The sequence below is a fragment of the Larus michahellis genome, chromosome 11 (genome assembly GCF_964199755.1).
Source record: "Larus michahellis chromosome 11, bLarMic1.1, whole genome shotgun sequence".
NCBI lineage: Eukaryota > Metazoa > Chordata > Aves > Charadriiformes > Laridae > Larus > Larus michahellis.
Genome location: NC_133906.1, coordinates 15,652,659 through 15,666,340, shown reverse-complemented (window position 1 = coordinate 15,666,340; position 13,682 = coordinate 15,652,659). Strand labels below are relative to the sequence as shown.

The window sequence follows — 13,682 nt, the reverse complement described above, 5'->3', positions numbered from 1 at the left end:
CTGCTCACTGCAGGGGGGTTGGACTAGATGGCCTTTAGAGGTCCCTTCCAACCCAACACATTCTATGATAGACTAATCAAATCTATTTGAGGGTCCAGGTGTGACGGGGAGCGCAGCTGCTTCCCCTCCTGATGCCCCAGCTTCCATGTGGACCACTGGAGCTTGCATCCCTCGCTTCTTCATTCCTTTGTGTTTCCATTTATTCCTGCTGATGATTAGTGCCCTCAGGCACGACCGCCAACCTATTCCTGTTCAGCAAAACACAGTTCCCAATGTCTGATGTGGTTCCTAAATTGCATTGGCAAAACAAAGAAGCCTGGGTTGGTGCATCAGCAGGAGGGCTGTGTGGTTCCCCCACCGATGTGCGTGTGCTGCTTTTGGCACGGGAGGTCTGCATTCAAGGTATTCTCTCATCGCTCACCGCAAATATGGTTCTGAATGGAAGCCAGGTTGTTTCGTATTAATGAATTGCTTCCATTCCTCCCGATCACGTTGCGGGGAAGGGACCTATTTAAGCTTCTTTGTTTAATGCCGGGTTCTGCTCCTCTATGATAAGTGCTACTTGCCAAAAGCTTCGTTTCTAACAGAGTTCAAAGTAAAGTTATTAAGTCACATACGTCGACGTAATCAGGATTTGGGAGAGGAAGGAGAGCTTAGCTAATCACGGTCCCTGCAGCAGGCTGCACACGGATACAGTTGAGCGTTGCCGAGCTAATTTTCTCCCTAAAGCAGCGTTTGGTGGGTTTACAAAGGGACCATTTCGGCTTGCTGCTCTACGCCACAGGGGGAGACTGGAGGCCCAAGTCCCACCTCGCTGAGGCTGAGGGAGGTTTCTTACTGATTTTAGGATGCTTTGGGTCTAGGTCTTAAGGCCTGGAGTACTTTACTAAAGAAAGCCTCTCGTACCTAATTTCAGAGACAAATTCCATGCCCTGCAAAGTCTGTGTGAACCTTTTTATCGACTCTGAAAGAGGTTTTTTCCCTAGGGGTACGCAGATTAACAAATATTGTGACTAAGTCTTTATCCCCCTTTCCAAATGAAATCTAACATCAGCTCTTGAGAAAGAAGAACCCGCGTTATAAGAAATCCCCAAAGACAGTGATGGTCATGACCACTTTTGTTATTAAAGGGCATACTTTGCCACAGTTTGTTTGGTTTGGTTTATGAATTAAGTTTGTGAATTCATGAGATTAAAAGCTTAAATGGGATCAATGAAGACTACACAGCATGCATCAAAGTAATTGCGGATTGTTTTTCCAACTCCAGAGAACCACTAATATTGAAGTACTGAGGGTTTAGAGCAATAGTTATGAATTTTTCAAATAGAGAGATGAAAGGAAATATGTTATCAGTACACGAGGCTGAACTGAACTGTTTGTTATTTCCAGCTGACTAGGACCTCTCTTGGGGCAAAGGTACACGATGTCCTCTCTGAGGTAGCAATCTGATCCATGGGGCAGTTTGAGGAAAATCATTTGCTCTCTGTGTACAGGATGTTAACTATGTGGAAAAGTAATAAAGCAGCATAAGCCTTTGAGAGAAACACAGAAGCTTCCAACTCTGCCCTCCATCCTTTCCTTTCTACCTCTAAGCGAGACTGTATGGAAAATATATTAAAATCCAGAGATTTGTTCAGCTCCAGTTTCCAGATGGCAACATATGATATTTGCTGGCTTTTGATTAAAATTAGGCTTTTCTGATCCAGAAGGGTAAAGCTTGTAATATTCTCATCTCCCAAATCCTTGATTTCTGATGTTCATTGTTCCCATAAATTATCAAGTACAGCCAATAGAAAGCAGCTAATTTCTATCTAGTGGAAGTCAGGCAGATTTGTAGACTTGATATTACATAGTTTAAACTATTTTAATATGCCAATTTTGTGGAAATGCTGAATTTAATATTCTCAGAATAAATCACACCCAATTTTCAGACAGATTTCCCTCCCTCCTCTGCCCCATCTCTTGAGTTTAGATAATCCCGCTATATTTTCCATGGCTTGCTTTCAACATACCCAAGGCATAGGCCTTCTTCACACTTAAAACCAGAAACTATTTCATACAGCCTGGCTCGGTTCAACCGGAATCTGATTCATCTTATTTTTCAGGGAGGAGGTGTCAGAATGATACTGAGGTGCCCACGGGGGTGCAGGGATGTGGGGCAGGGAAGGCAACGCCAGCTGCTCTGGTTGCCTTCATGTTTCCAGCCAGGACAGCTGTGCATGGATATCGGGATGAAATTTCAGCAGTTTGACCAAGCCCAGGTTCCCTGGAACAGTACCAAGCTCTCACCCGCAGGGGGACACAGGCTTCAGGGTGGTGCATCACCTCATCCTGAGCAGTCCAGAAAGACCAGGGTTGAAGCTCCTGTCCTCTGCTGGGTCCCAGCATCCAGCCAAAAACCCTTCCCTGCCTGTCAAAAACACTTAAGTGCAGCGTGGGTAGAAGTTATTATCCAAATCCTCACGTACCTCACAAGGCTGTCGCCTTCCTGGCCTTAGTGTCATCCACAAGGAAAACTTGTCTAACTATGGAGATGTAGCTAAATATGATGCATTTTGCATCTTCAATCGCTTAGAGAAACTAGGTAACACTGGTACGTTCAGCTGCAGGTTGTCAATACCAATGTGTCATCATTACAGAAGCAGTCAAAGACTGACCAAATGGTTGGAGTAAACACCTCTATTTTGAGCAGCAAGTGTCTACGCACATAGCAGGGTCGGAAAAGAGCTTCATCAACTTGTGTGGCGTCTCAAAGAGGTGACATAGTTGGCAGTAAGGAGAGTGTGTTGCAAGATTTCACAATTGCAAAGGAAACACCGCCCTGACCTTTTTTTGGTCAGATCCTCATCTGGTGTAAATCGGTCAAGATTCACCAAAGCCAAGTTGTTCCTGGATGCTGTTGCCCGGTTTCCCAGAGTCAAAACTGATGTTTTATAGCAGCTCATAGTTGCACATATTAAAGTCATCAGGAATATTTTCATTACTGACTGTGCAAGTGAAATGAAGACAGACATAATGGAAATGTGTTCAAAAAATTATATTGACAAAGAATTCAAATAAAAATGCTTTTTTTTCTCCTGTGTATGACTTGTGCACAGTAACCAGGTCTAACACATGCCATTAATACAATGGAAGAATTGTAGTGGAGGAGAGAGGAAATGTATTTCCCAATCCCTACTGGAAATTAGGTCTCTGCTTAATTCCTCCAAGCAGCTTAGATTTAAATAATTCTTATTTTTTTTTCCCGTTGGCCATTTCCTATAGCTGCACATCCCTCAAGTGACCATCTAGCCTTTGGGATTAGCCACAGAAAAACACAGTTCTCTTCCTCGCCCTCTTCCTTCGGGATATTTTCTAGGGCAAGTTTATCTGGATCCCCCAAATCAGTCATTTCCCTCGCTGCTGCTTTCTGCTGTCATTACACGGGCCAGGTTATCACTTGTTTTGTTTGAGGGCAGGAGTATTTCTACTCCATATTCATGCGGATTTTCACATTGTTGTAGGTTTCAAGAGCTTCTCATTCTTGCCTGTGTTGACTCAATCTTTTGCTGACGAAGACAACCCCTCCGGCTTTGTTCTCAGCACACCACGCAGCTGGCACAAAGATTCCAAATACCCATTTCTCCCCCTTGTCGTCCCTCTTTGTTCTCCAAACCTCCTGTCCCTGTGAGGAACCCGTCACCCAGAGCTGGGTCAGGACAGAGCTCTCCCTCTGTCCTGTAGTAAGGAAAGTACCTGCTGGAGGGAAAGGTCTGATTCAGACCTGGCAGCCCGCTGGGGAAGGGGATGGTTGATGGGCAGCGTTCAGAGGTGCTGTCTCCTAGGAGTTGGTGGGCTGGTGGCTCTTCATCAGCCATAGAGGAAAGTGCCCTCTTGTCCAACTCCAAACTTGGTGGGATGGTCTGAAAGAAACACGTACAAGACCAAAAACTAAGGTCTCAAATGATTTAAAAGCAGGGATGACACATTGGAAACTGTGCTGCCTTTGGGGACGCAGCAGTCCCCTGCAGCAGTCCCCTGCAGCAATGGGACAAGTCTCATCCAGAGCCAAGTGTCCCCACATAGCAGGAGTGGGGGTCTCTGGGGTTGTTTCAAGGGACAGGGACTTTGCTGGCTGTCTCAGGTATCTCCTCCTTGCAGATAGCTCTACCCCTGCATTGTGTTTTCAGAGCACAATCCATTATTGTGTTAAGGGTCTAATTTTGGGGAACAGAACAGTGTGAGATGTGCCCACCTCTCTTCCTCCCTTCCTACCGCTTTCAGAAACATTAAAGGTGAGTTTCACCTCACCTAAGTGAACCCCATTTAAGCACGTAGACTTTGAAACAGTCTGGGCAGGGTGACAAGAATTCCTAAGAGGCTGTTTGTGTGATAGAGGGAGCTGAGGTGCCTCGCTCAGACCCAGGGTGCAGGGACATGTCCCCGCCGCACACACCTCAACCAGCCGCAGGGGCTCCCACTCTCGCCTTTGGCTGATTTTGTTTGGGTTTTTTTCCCAGTTATGTCTCTTCCTGCCCTGAAAGTATGTGTTCACGCAAAGACCCTGCCTGCACAAATTCTGCATTTCTTTGTGCATGACCTCGACTAAAGGGAAGTGCAGTAGCAATACTCAAGCAAAGCACGTCTCCACGTCTGATGCAGCTACAACACTGGGGCCGTTGGTAAGGCCAGTGTGGCCCTGGGGCTGGTGGGGTCAGTGCTCCCACTCGTGGAGGACGGAGCATTCCCTGGTTCTGGACAATCTCAGGGAGCAATTTAGCAATTACCCTTGCAGCTTACTTTCTCAGCATCTCCAACATCCTCTGCACATCCGCCTTCGCTCTCATCTTTCCCATCGTTATCAGGGTTTTTTTCCTCTGTATTTAATCCATATGCGAGTGGCTGGCCAAGAAGCTCTTCAGATGTTCTGTAACATGGAAAATATCCTGTGGAAGCAGCTGAATAACTCACTTTCTCATCATGCTTAGTGTTAACCTCGCCATCATTGAAGCTTTCTGCCGTTTCTGTGCTGATGTGCGATGCGGCAAGGGAAGATGGGCTGATAAAGATGTAAGAGGTTCTATAGTAGGGCAGGTACTCAAGAGTAAACGCCAGGTGTTCTCGGACTGAATGGTCATTGCAATGCGATATTTTTGTATTCAAGTCTTCAGAACTGTCCCTGGTCAGCGGGACGTGCTCCAAGACTCCTGGCCTGGATGGTGGGGGAGTGGTTTCATCCCTTGTCTCCAGATCTCCTGGAAGCTCCTGAAATAAATTTGTATTTGATCAAATACAACAATATTATGCTATCAATGGGCAAGAGTCATTAGCAAAACCAATCACCAATGTTAATCAGTTCTGCTGTCAACCCAGGGCATGCCACATCGGCCGCTACAAAGAGATAATGAGGTCAACCGGAAGACTGAGGATTGTAAGGGTTTGGCTGATTTATCTTTCATGTCTTTGTTTTTGAGTCTTGAAATGGTTTCTCATATAGGGTTTTCAATTAAATTTAAATACCATCTTAGCTCCTATACTCTCAAGCAGCCTTTAGTAGTTCACACAGGAAAAATATGAAATTTCCTGTTTTCCCTATCTTGATGAAGAGCAGCAACAACCAGGCTTCAGAAATAAAACCCCAGTCTCCATCCCCTGCTACCTGATTTTTTACAGACTACTGTTTGGCACTGTACAAAACCATGGCCCACAGAGACAGTGTTTGTACCTGGTTTGAGGTTAAATTTACATCTGATTTCATGAGCTGCCTTGGCAGAGTCCGAGCCAACAAAATGGGACTCCCACAGGCTTGGGCTATTTAGGATGATTTATGGTCTCCTGAAAAATCTCGGTAGATCAGCAGTGCTTGTGAGCATTCTGGAAATGAAAGAACATTAAAATTTGGGTGGAGCCTGAAAAAAAAAAAAACCCAAACCCTGTACAACCCTCTTCTCCAGATATTTCCTTTTGAATTTTCGATGCAACCAAAACTGGCATATGCAATTCAAGGCTTTGAAAGACCTTGGATTTGATGTTACAATTCAACTCCAGTTTTATCTTTCTTTGTTTGAGAAGCCTATTTAAACCACTATTGTGAGACACTATTTAATTGTAAAAAAAAAAAAAAAAAAGAGGTAAGAGGTCATCTTACTGTTATAGATAAACACACAGAAATAGTTTGCTACTAGAAAAATTGTCTACCCTTAGCTGTTTGCTGCTCTGGTGCTGTTAATTCCCCATCCACATTTACTTTCTTCTGCTTCTTTCTTATCAAGAGATCTGTCTCTAAGGCTTTTTGCATTTTAAGGATATCTTACAAATATCGCATTCAAATGGGCCCACATCTATACACTTGGGTAACATAACTGCAAGCTATGTGTTCACAGGGGTGAGAGAAACGGTATTTTTATAGTTACCACGGACTCAGGAAGCCTCCAAACAGGGAAACCCAGTGGGGAGAGCATCATCCCACGTCTGCCTGGCTGCCTTGGTGACAGGGTTCCAAGGCAGCATCACAAATGGGGGGGATATCCCATCCCACTCCCCCTTCCCCCTGAGCTTTCCCCTTCCTCTTTCCCAGTACCATCTTGTTGGACAGCCTGGTTTTACTGGGATGCTCACAGGTGGCCTGGCTTCCTCCTAAAGAAGCATCAGTTGCTTTTATCCCTGTCAGTGGGACAATGAACTACTGAGATAAGCCCTAACAAACCAACTGGTCCCAGCTGGGGGGTTGGTCCTGGTTGGGGTGTTTCAGCAAAGCCCGGAGGGGCCGGGCCCCTCCACCTTGTTCTTCACTGGTGCAGGAGAGCTTGTTTGTTGGATGCCCAACCAAACAACCAGCAGCCCAAGTGACACATTCAAAAGGATAAATTTCAACAGAAATAGCATCAAATAAATGCAGTTTTTCATTTTCATACTAATCGCTGCAAAGCCAGTGATAAGTATAAATTTCATTTTACCGTGACAGAATAATGCATCTCTCTCTGATTTACAAACATAGAAGAAAGCACAGGAATGCCTCAGTTGTGCCTTTTAAGGCATTTTCAAAGCCATGTATTTCCATACTTTAAAAACGAAAATATCCTGTAAACATATAGAATCAGACAAGGACTTCCTGATATTTCACATCGAAATAGTTACCATCTATTTTCCTCCATTCATGTTTAAAATATTTTTTACTAAATGACAGATGGTTTTTCTTATTACTGCATCAACACGTATGTATTTCAGTGTTTAACTGGCAAGTGTAATAGAGTGGAGCAGCTCCTCTGACAATATATTAAAAATGCTCATAAGTACCCGGGTAACAGAGAAATTCAGAATAAGATTCATTCCCGCATACTATTTGATGTATTTACTGACATTCCAGAGCTCTAAAGCACAGGAATGGTTTTGAATGGACTATATTATTATTATTCATCCCCTTTATTATCCGGGTTGCTGCCTGCAGTAAAAAGTGGTTTATTATAATGTGATTTCTCAACTGCATCAGTATGATATACCGGCAGCTAATGAAGTGTTCAGGCACCCAAAACCCCAGCTTCATTGAAATTCATTACCACGAAGATTCTGCCAGAACTAATTGCTGTCAAGGCTGCTTATGCATATGTCTTAGTTTCATTTCACAAAATGACAGAGCTAATGCTGGTACAAACCAACCTGAAAAAAACCCCCTTCCACTCTGCAACAGGCACAATGCAGGAGGTTTCTCCAGTGAACTGACACTCCTGCAGGGCCAAGAAGAGTCTGAGAATTTGGATGCTTTTTTTTTTAAATTTAATTGAAATATAGAATCACAGAATGGTTAGAGTTGGAAGGGACCTTAAAGGCCATCCAGTGCCACCCCCTGCCCTGGGCAGGGACACCTCCCACCACACCAGGTTGCTCCAAGCCCCGTCCAACCTGGCCTTGAACCCCTCCAGGGATGGGGCAGCCCCAGCTTCTCTGGGCAACCTGGGCCAGGGGCTCACCACCCTCACAGCAAAGAATTCTTCCTGAGATCTCATCTAAATCTCCCCTCTTCCAGTTTGAAGCCATTACCCCTCATCTTTATGTGCAAAGAAATAATGATTTTTTTTATGTGCAGGAAATAATGATTGAGTGTGGGTGGGTCTTAAGGAAAAGACGGGGAGGTCTCCACAGCCTCCAGCGCACCCCGAATCACCGGGCTTTGGGCAAGGCATGAGATTTGGACCGGAGAAGGAGTCAAAGACCTGGGATCTGAAGACAGGAGAAGGCAGAGGTGAGCAGGAGCCCATGGATGCTGAGGTGTCCCAGCCCTCCCTGCACCCCTGGGTCCTGAGCCCCCACCTCCAGCTCCTGCTGCCCCCACAGCCTTCCCTGGCCGAGGTGCGGATTCTCCTTATGCCCCCAAATTCAGACCCACACCCAGGAGACCAGACCCTCTTTCCAAGCTGCGAATGCTCTTTTGCAAGCCCAGTGTTGCTTTAAAGATGCTTTTGTGGGGAAAAGCAATAAATGCAATTTGCCAGGAAGGAAGGGAGAGGAATTTGCGAGCGCAGATGAAGCTTGTGAACCCCGGGACTGACTTGAGCAGATTTGCCGAACAACTCCATTTACATGATGTTTGCGCATTCCTGTTTCAAAAGTCAGCCTACGCGGAGTGCTCCACATATGCCTTGCCAAAATACTTGGGACTGATCCAAGGGAATGATCTTGACTGTTGCAGGTGGGTTATGGAACCCCCGAGAGGTGCCGGAGGTGTCAGGGAGTTCACTAATTATGGCTCATTACGGCTTGTAGAGGAAGGATGCTCTCAGCGCAGCGAGTCCGGGTGCTGTAGCAGGACACCTTCTCAGACACCTCCTGACCTGGACAAGGTGGACAGGGATGTGGGTTTTTTCATTTCAACCTTCTGGAGTTACGGTGGGAGCAAAGCTGCCCTTTTGCGGAGCTTTTCAGCGTTTTCCGTAAGGATTTCCCTGTGACTTCAGAACCCTGCGACTTGGCCAGTTAGTTTCAACAAAGACAACTTTTATTATCCTACTGAAAAGCCTGGATGTGCTGGTATGTTGTGCTTGCTACATACACGTTTTCAAGCATTAGTCATGCCATAACATCTGCTTTTTATTGGTAATTACACTATCCCCATTTTAATAAGAGGTAATTCTTAAATTTCTCATAAAATATATATGACTCCAGGGAAAGAAGGTGAAAGGTTTTGCAAGCCTCTCACAGCCACAAGACCAAAATGAGTGGAAATAAATCCTTTCTGAGCACAACTTGTCCAGCCACTCACGACAGCGCGTCCAGGGATGCCTGTGAGACTCGTCGTCCCTATTTCTCCTAATTGTTCATGCTCTGCAGAACAGACCTGCGAAGTCTGTGTGCCGCGGCCCTTCTGGGTGCTATTAATGTGCTCAAAAATGGGGACCTGCTCCTAAAACTGCACGTACAGGGATACCCCCTCCTGGGTGTAACTTGACTGGAATTAGCGTGAAGGGGGTTCTGCAAGATCAGGTCCGAACAGGGGAACAGTAAAAGTTTGTAGGCTGTTTCCAAGTGTTTCAGACACTTTAGAATTGCAAATAGGTGTCCAGATTAATGGACCGTAGCTTGTTTGCATTCATATTTATGGTAGACTCGGTATAAAGCGAGTTGAAATAGTGTGCCTGAAAAACGAGTAACGTCTGAAGTGGAAGACCAATATCCAGATAAAACATCAAGAAAAAAATCTTCTGGGGCTCCATTAAAAGCTTCCAGTTTCTTATTTCCCATTGTCTCTCTGTAGGCAAGTGCTGCTGCGCTTCTTTGGCAATGCAAGAGTTGGGCTCTGTGATTCCATAGCACGTTTCCAGGGATTTTTCTAGTGCTTCTGGACAAGGCAGTGACAAATGACACTTTTGCAAGGTCATCCCTAAACCTTTGAAAACCAGGGAGCTTTTTCAGTGGCTCCTGCCATTCGGTGAATGCCGGCAGCCAAGCCCATATGGAGCATTGTGTGCTGAGCTCACTGTTGATGCAAATGCACACAACTAGTTTTGATTAAGAACAAAATGCAGAATTGACTCGAACTGCTTTTTTTTTGGTTTGAAAAGCTTCAAGCCTCTCATTATCATCAGGGTTTCTTTCAGGGCAGGAAATTGGAATTTCCATAAAATAATGCTGAAAGGCACAGGGCAAAGTCAAAGAACATTTACGTTCCTAACGAATGGAAGGATAAACACGCAAAACAAATTTGGGGACACTCAGCTAAACATTTGGGGGCATGTTATGGCATGTGGATTGTTTAAATTATTCACTATGTATTAAGCAGTTGCATACACAAGTGGTAAAAGGACAAAGCAGTGGGTTTAAGGGAGGCCTTTTCCCCTCGCAGGGTAACTCATAGCTGGTCAGTAGGTGATTGTTGCGTTCGATAGCTGAGGAGGGGCTGTGTTGGAGCGCGGTTTTCCTGTGAACAAGGAGCTCATTCCAGTGCAGAAGAAGGTCCCACGGCAGCATTTGTAGCCCTGAGGTCACTGAGGTGGGAGCAAAAAGACTTTGTGTAACCTCGGGGCTGCTCTGCTGAGTTTGGAAATGCTTGGAGGGACTGGCCGGCTGCCGAGCGCAGCCAGCACGCAGGTGGTCCGGCACCGTTTCTCGTCTTTGGGATGTCCTGGCTGATTGGAAAATCCTTGTGCCAAGGGAAACTGGGAAGTGGCAACCACAGGCTTCTCTCTTTCAACACCCGGATGAATCTGGCGAGAGAGTTCCTTCAGTTTTATGGGGGTTTAACCGTAGCCAGGGCTGGCAGCGTTCCTTACAAATAAGGGGTTTGGTATTTCCCAGTGCAAGACCGGGCGGCCCTGCGTATGGTGCTGCAGGGCGGGTTTGTGCTTTCTGGGAGGAGGGAAATAAAAGGAAGGACATTTTTGCCAAGGATGACATTAAAAAGCTATATTGCAAAGACGAGCTCTCCAAAGTTAGAAACCTGGGGAACTGAAGCTGCTTTGTCCCTATTTCTCTGCCTGCCTCATCGTGCAGATTTCAATAACAAAACCAGCTCCTGTTTCCTTGCGTTGTCTGCCTGCCTTCCCAGGTCTGCAGCGAGCCGCGGCACGCAGAATTCAGGTTCATTCCATGTGCCTGGAGAGAAGAACTGTTTTCAAGGCACTGTTTTGCAGAGGATAAACTACCTGTGAGCAGGTGAGGGCCTGGTAAGCGGGTGGCCGTTGCTTTACTCTGCTCCCAGGTGACATTACTGGGAAATAAATTGGTTTTGAGACAGATACTTACAAATGTGGTTGTTGTTTCCAGCAATATCTTATAAATAAGGAAACAACAACAACAAAAAAAATCTTAAAATCTATTAGAAACCTGGAAGCAATTAATGTGAGGGAGATTAACTGTCCAACTGTTGGCGAAGTTGGAGATTACGGTGTGCTGTCTTCACAGCAGATGTTCCCAGTGTAATACATTTGCTCACACCACCTCAAAAACCCAGTAAAACCATTGTCCTAAACAACACACAAACTTAGTCTTTCCTTCGGTTTGAAGATTCAAAGAGCAGCTCCCAGCCTGTCGAGTTGTGGACTCCTGGAGTATCAGTGGTGGACAGAGAGTGGGAATAATCCTAGAGACACAGGAATTTTCTTATGGGGAATATTCCCACCATTTGGGAGTTGGTGGCGTGGTGTTGGGGAAGCCCTGCAGAGGAAAGAGAAAAGAACAGGATGGGAAAAAATAAGCCAGATTTCACAGTGAATTGGAAAAAAAAACTCGTGCTGGATTGGAAAAATACTGGGAAATTTCCTTTCTTTTGGTTGTTCCACCTCAAGTAAAATATCACCGTATCTGTGCAGGGCAAGCCCAAATGGGGGGAAAGCATTACAGCTAGAAACATCTAAGAACCAGAAGAAGCCCAAAGCAGAGAGAAGAGAGGGAGGATGTGTTGGGAATTGGCACCATGAGGTTTTCTTAAAACAAATCTATCTCTGCCTGCACGCTGGTAGGTGGCAGTGGAAAGAAAACTCATTTTGTGTTAAAAAACCAGGTCATCTTCAAGAAACATCACGTAAACCTTGAGTAGACATGAGCAAACAGCCCTGGGGGAGTCATTTGTCTTTGCTGTCAAGAGGAAAATTAAGACTCCAGGGGACAGAGAGGCTGGGTTTGATGGATGCTTGCAGCAGAAGGCAAGTGGGTCAGCATTCCTGTCCACCACGAAATCGGGTGCTTTCCCTGGAGAAAAGCGACTGTATCAAGTGTACACCTGTGGGGAGGAGAGAGGGGATGGCAAGATAAATGGTGTAAAGTCCCTAAAATGATAAGTGTCTCTTCTTGTTTGGTATTGACAGGAATAACCTTGCTTTAGAAAGATGAACTGGATCACCATGAGCTGGGGTCTGGTTATTGCTGCGTGAGCATATCTGTGGGCAGAGCGCGGTTAGTGGCTACATCTGCATTAGCTTTAGCAAACAGATCTGAAAAGCGGGTGTCCGTACTGGAAGTTTTCAGGGGGGATTGGTCCTGATACTGCGTCATCATTAGCGGCCCGTGCGTTTAGGTGAGCTGGAACACATCATCTAGTCTCACGTCCTCCAAAAGCCACCCAGTTCGTGTGCTGCAGCACCACTCCACAGTGCAAACCGAATTGCTGTAAGTGGAGATGATTGAGGTATTTGCTTCAAAACTTCTGATCCTGATGACAACCCTTCTGTGAAAATACATGGATACAGTACCTGTTGGTTAGGAGAACATTCATGTGATGGACGAAGCCATGCAGCTCTGCAACCACCACATACTGTATGAGATCCAGCCCTGAAAAAGGAAGAGAAAATGCAGTTTCTGTTACAGTCAAAATCCAAGAAAATATTTCCCCTTGTACGTCCTTGGAGCTCTTCTAGATCAAGGACCTTGTCATCCTCTTAAAACACACGCACGGAGCAGATACCTGCTGATTAATTTAGCCTGGATTCAATTTAGTGGACGGACACACCCCAGTCAGCTGTGCAATATATATTTCTACTTGAAAACAAAATTTGACTCCTATAAGCAACCTGTTACAGTCAGCCAGGGTATGGCGAGTCATGACACTAGTTTACTGACTTTTTTGCTGCTTTCTAATCAGATTTATTTCAGCCATAAAACACAGAATCTGGTGATTAATGTTCAGCAGATTTCAGCTGAGCAATATGTGGTCTTGGGTTACTAATATAAAAAAAAAAAAAAGGAAAAAAACTTTTCTTATAATATTTCAATATTGATAACTGCCAATGCCGGAAAAAGCTGCAGACAGGCTTCAAGTCTTGAGGTCATCTTAAATACTATTTCAACTTTTTAATGAAATTAGAGTTTCTTCATGTACTTTTTCAGTTTAGGCATTGAGGATGTACTGAAGTCTTTAAACTTACTTTTCCTGCAGTTCTCACATAATCATGGGCTGCAGAAGGGGGGAAAGCACCACATATAATGAGACATACTAGTAAACTGCGGAGTTTGGCAAGCACAGTGGTCTCTGAAGAGACTCAAGGTGTTTATAGACATTTCAGCCACAATAGATCTTAAGGACTAGGCTTTAAATTCTCAGCATCTGCAGCCGTTTCTGAGCAGGTAGAGAAGAAAAGGTACCGGTGACACAGGGGTAAGACTGGAAAGAATTGCCTGGACCTTGAGAGCAGTCCTTGGGCACAGCAGTCACAGAATCATAGAATGGTTCGTGTTGGAAGGGACCTTAAAGATCACCCAGTTCCAACCCCCTGCCC

The 13,682-nt window shown here is 45.2% G+C and overlaps 2 long non-coding RNA genes across 2 annotated transcripts in view; both read right to left on the bottom strand.

The window, feature by feature from the left end:
• Positions 1-3,022: 3,022 nt before the first annotated feature.
• On the bottom strand, positions 3,023-6,524 carry LOC141749880 (uncharacterized). The gene is made up of 2 exons (XR_012589492.1): positions 4,780-6,524; positions 3,023-3,902 (listed from the first exon to the last, which is right to left on the bottom strand). It is a non-coding gene; the product is annotated as an uncharacterized LOC141749880 (long non-coding RNA).
• Positions 6,525-6,526: 2 nt separating this feature from the next.
• LOC141749879 (uncharacterized) overlaps positions 6,527-13,682 on the bottom strand; it is a 66,017-nt gene continuing 58,861 nt past the window's right edge. Inside the window, exons 3-4 of the long non-coding RNA XR_012589491.1 lie at positions 12,660-12,738; positions 6,527-11,625 (exon numbers count right to left, since the gene is read on the bottom strand). This is a non-coding gene — a long non-coding RNA (uncharacterized LOC141749879). The remainder of the gene's footprint in view (positions 11,626-12,659; positions 12,739-13,682) is intronic.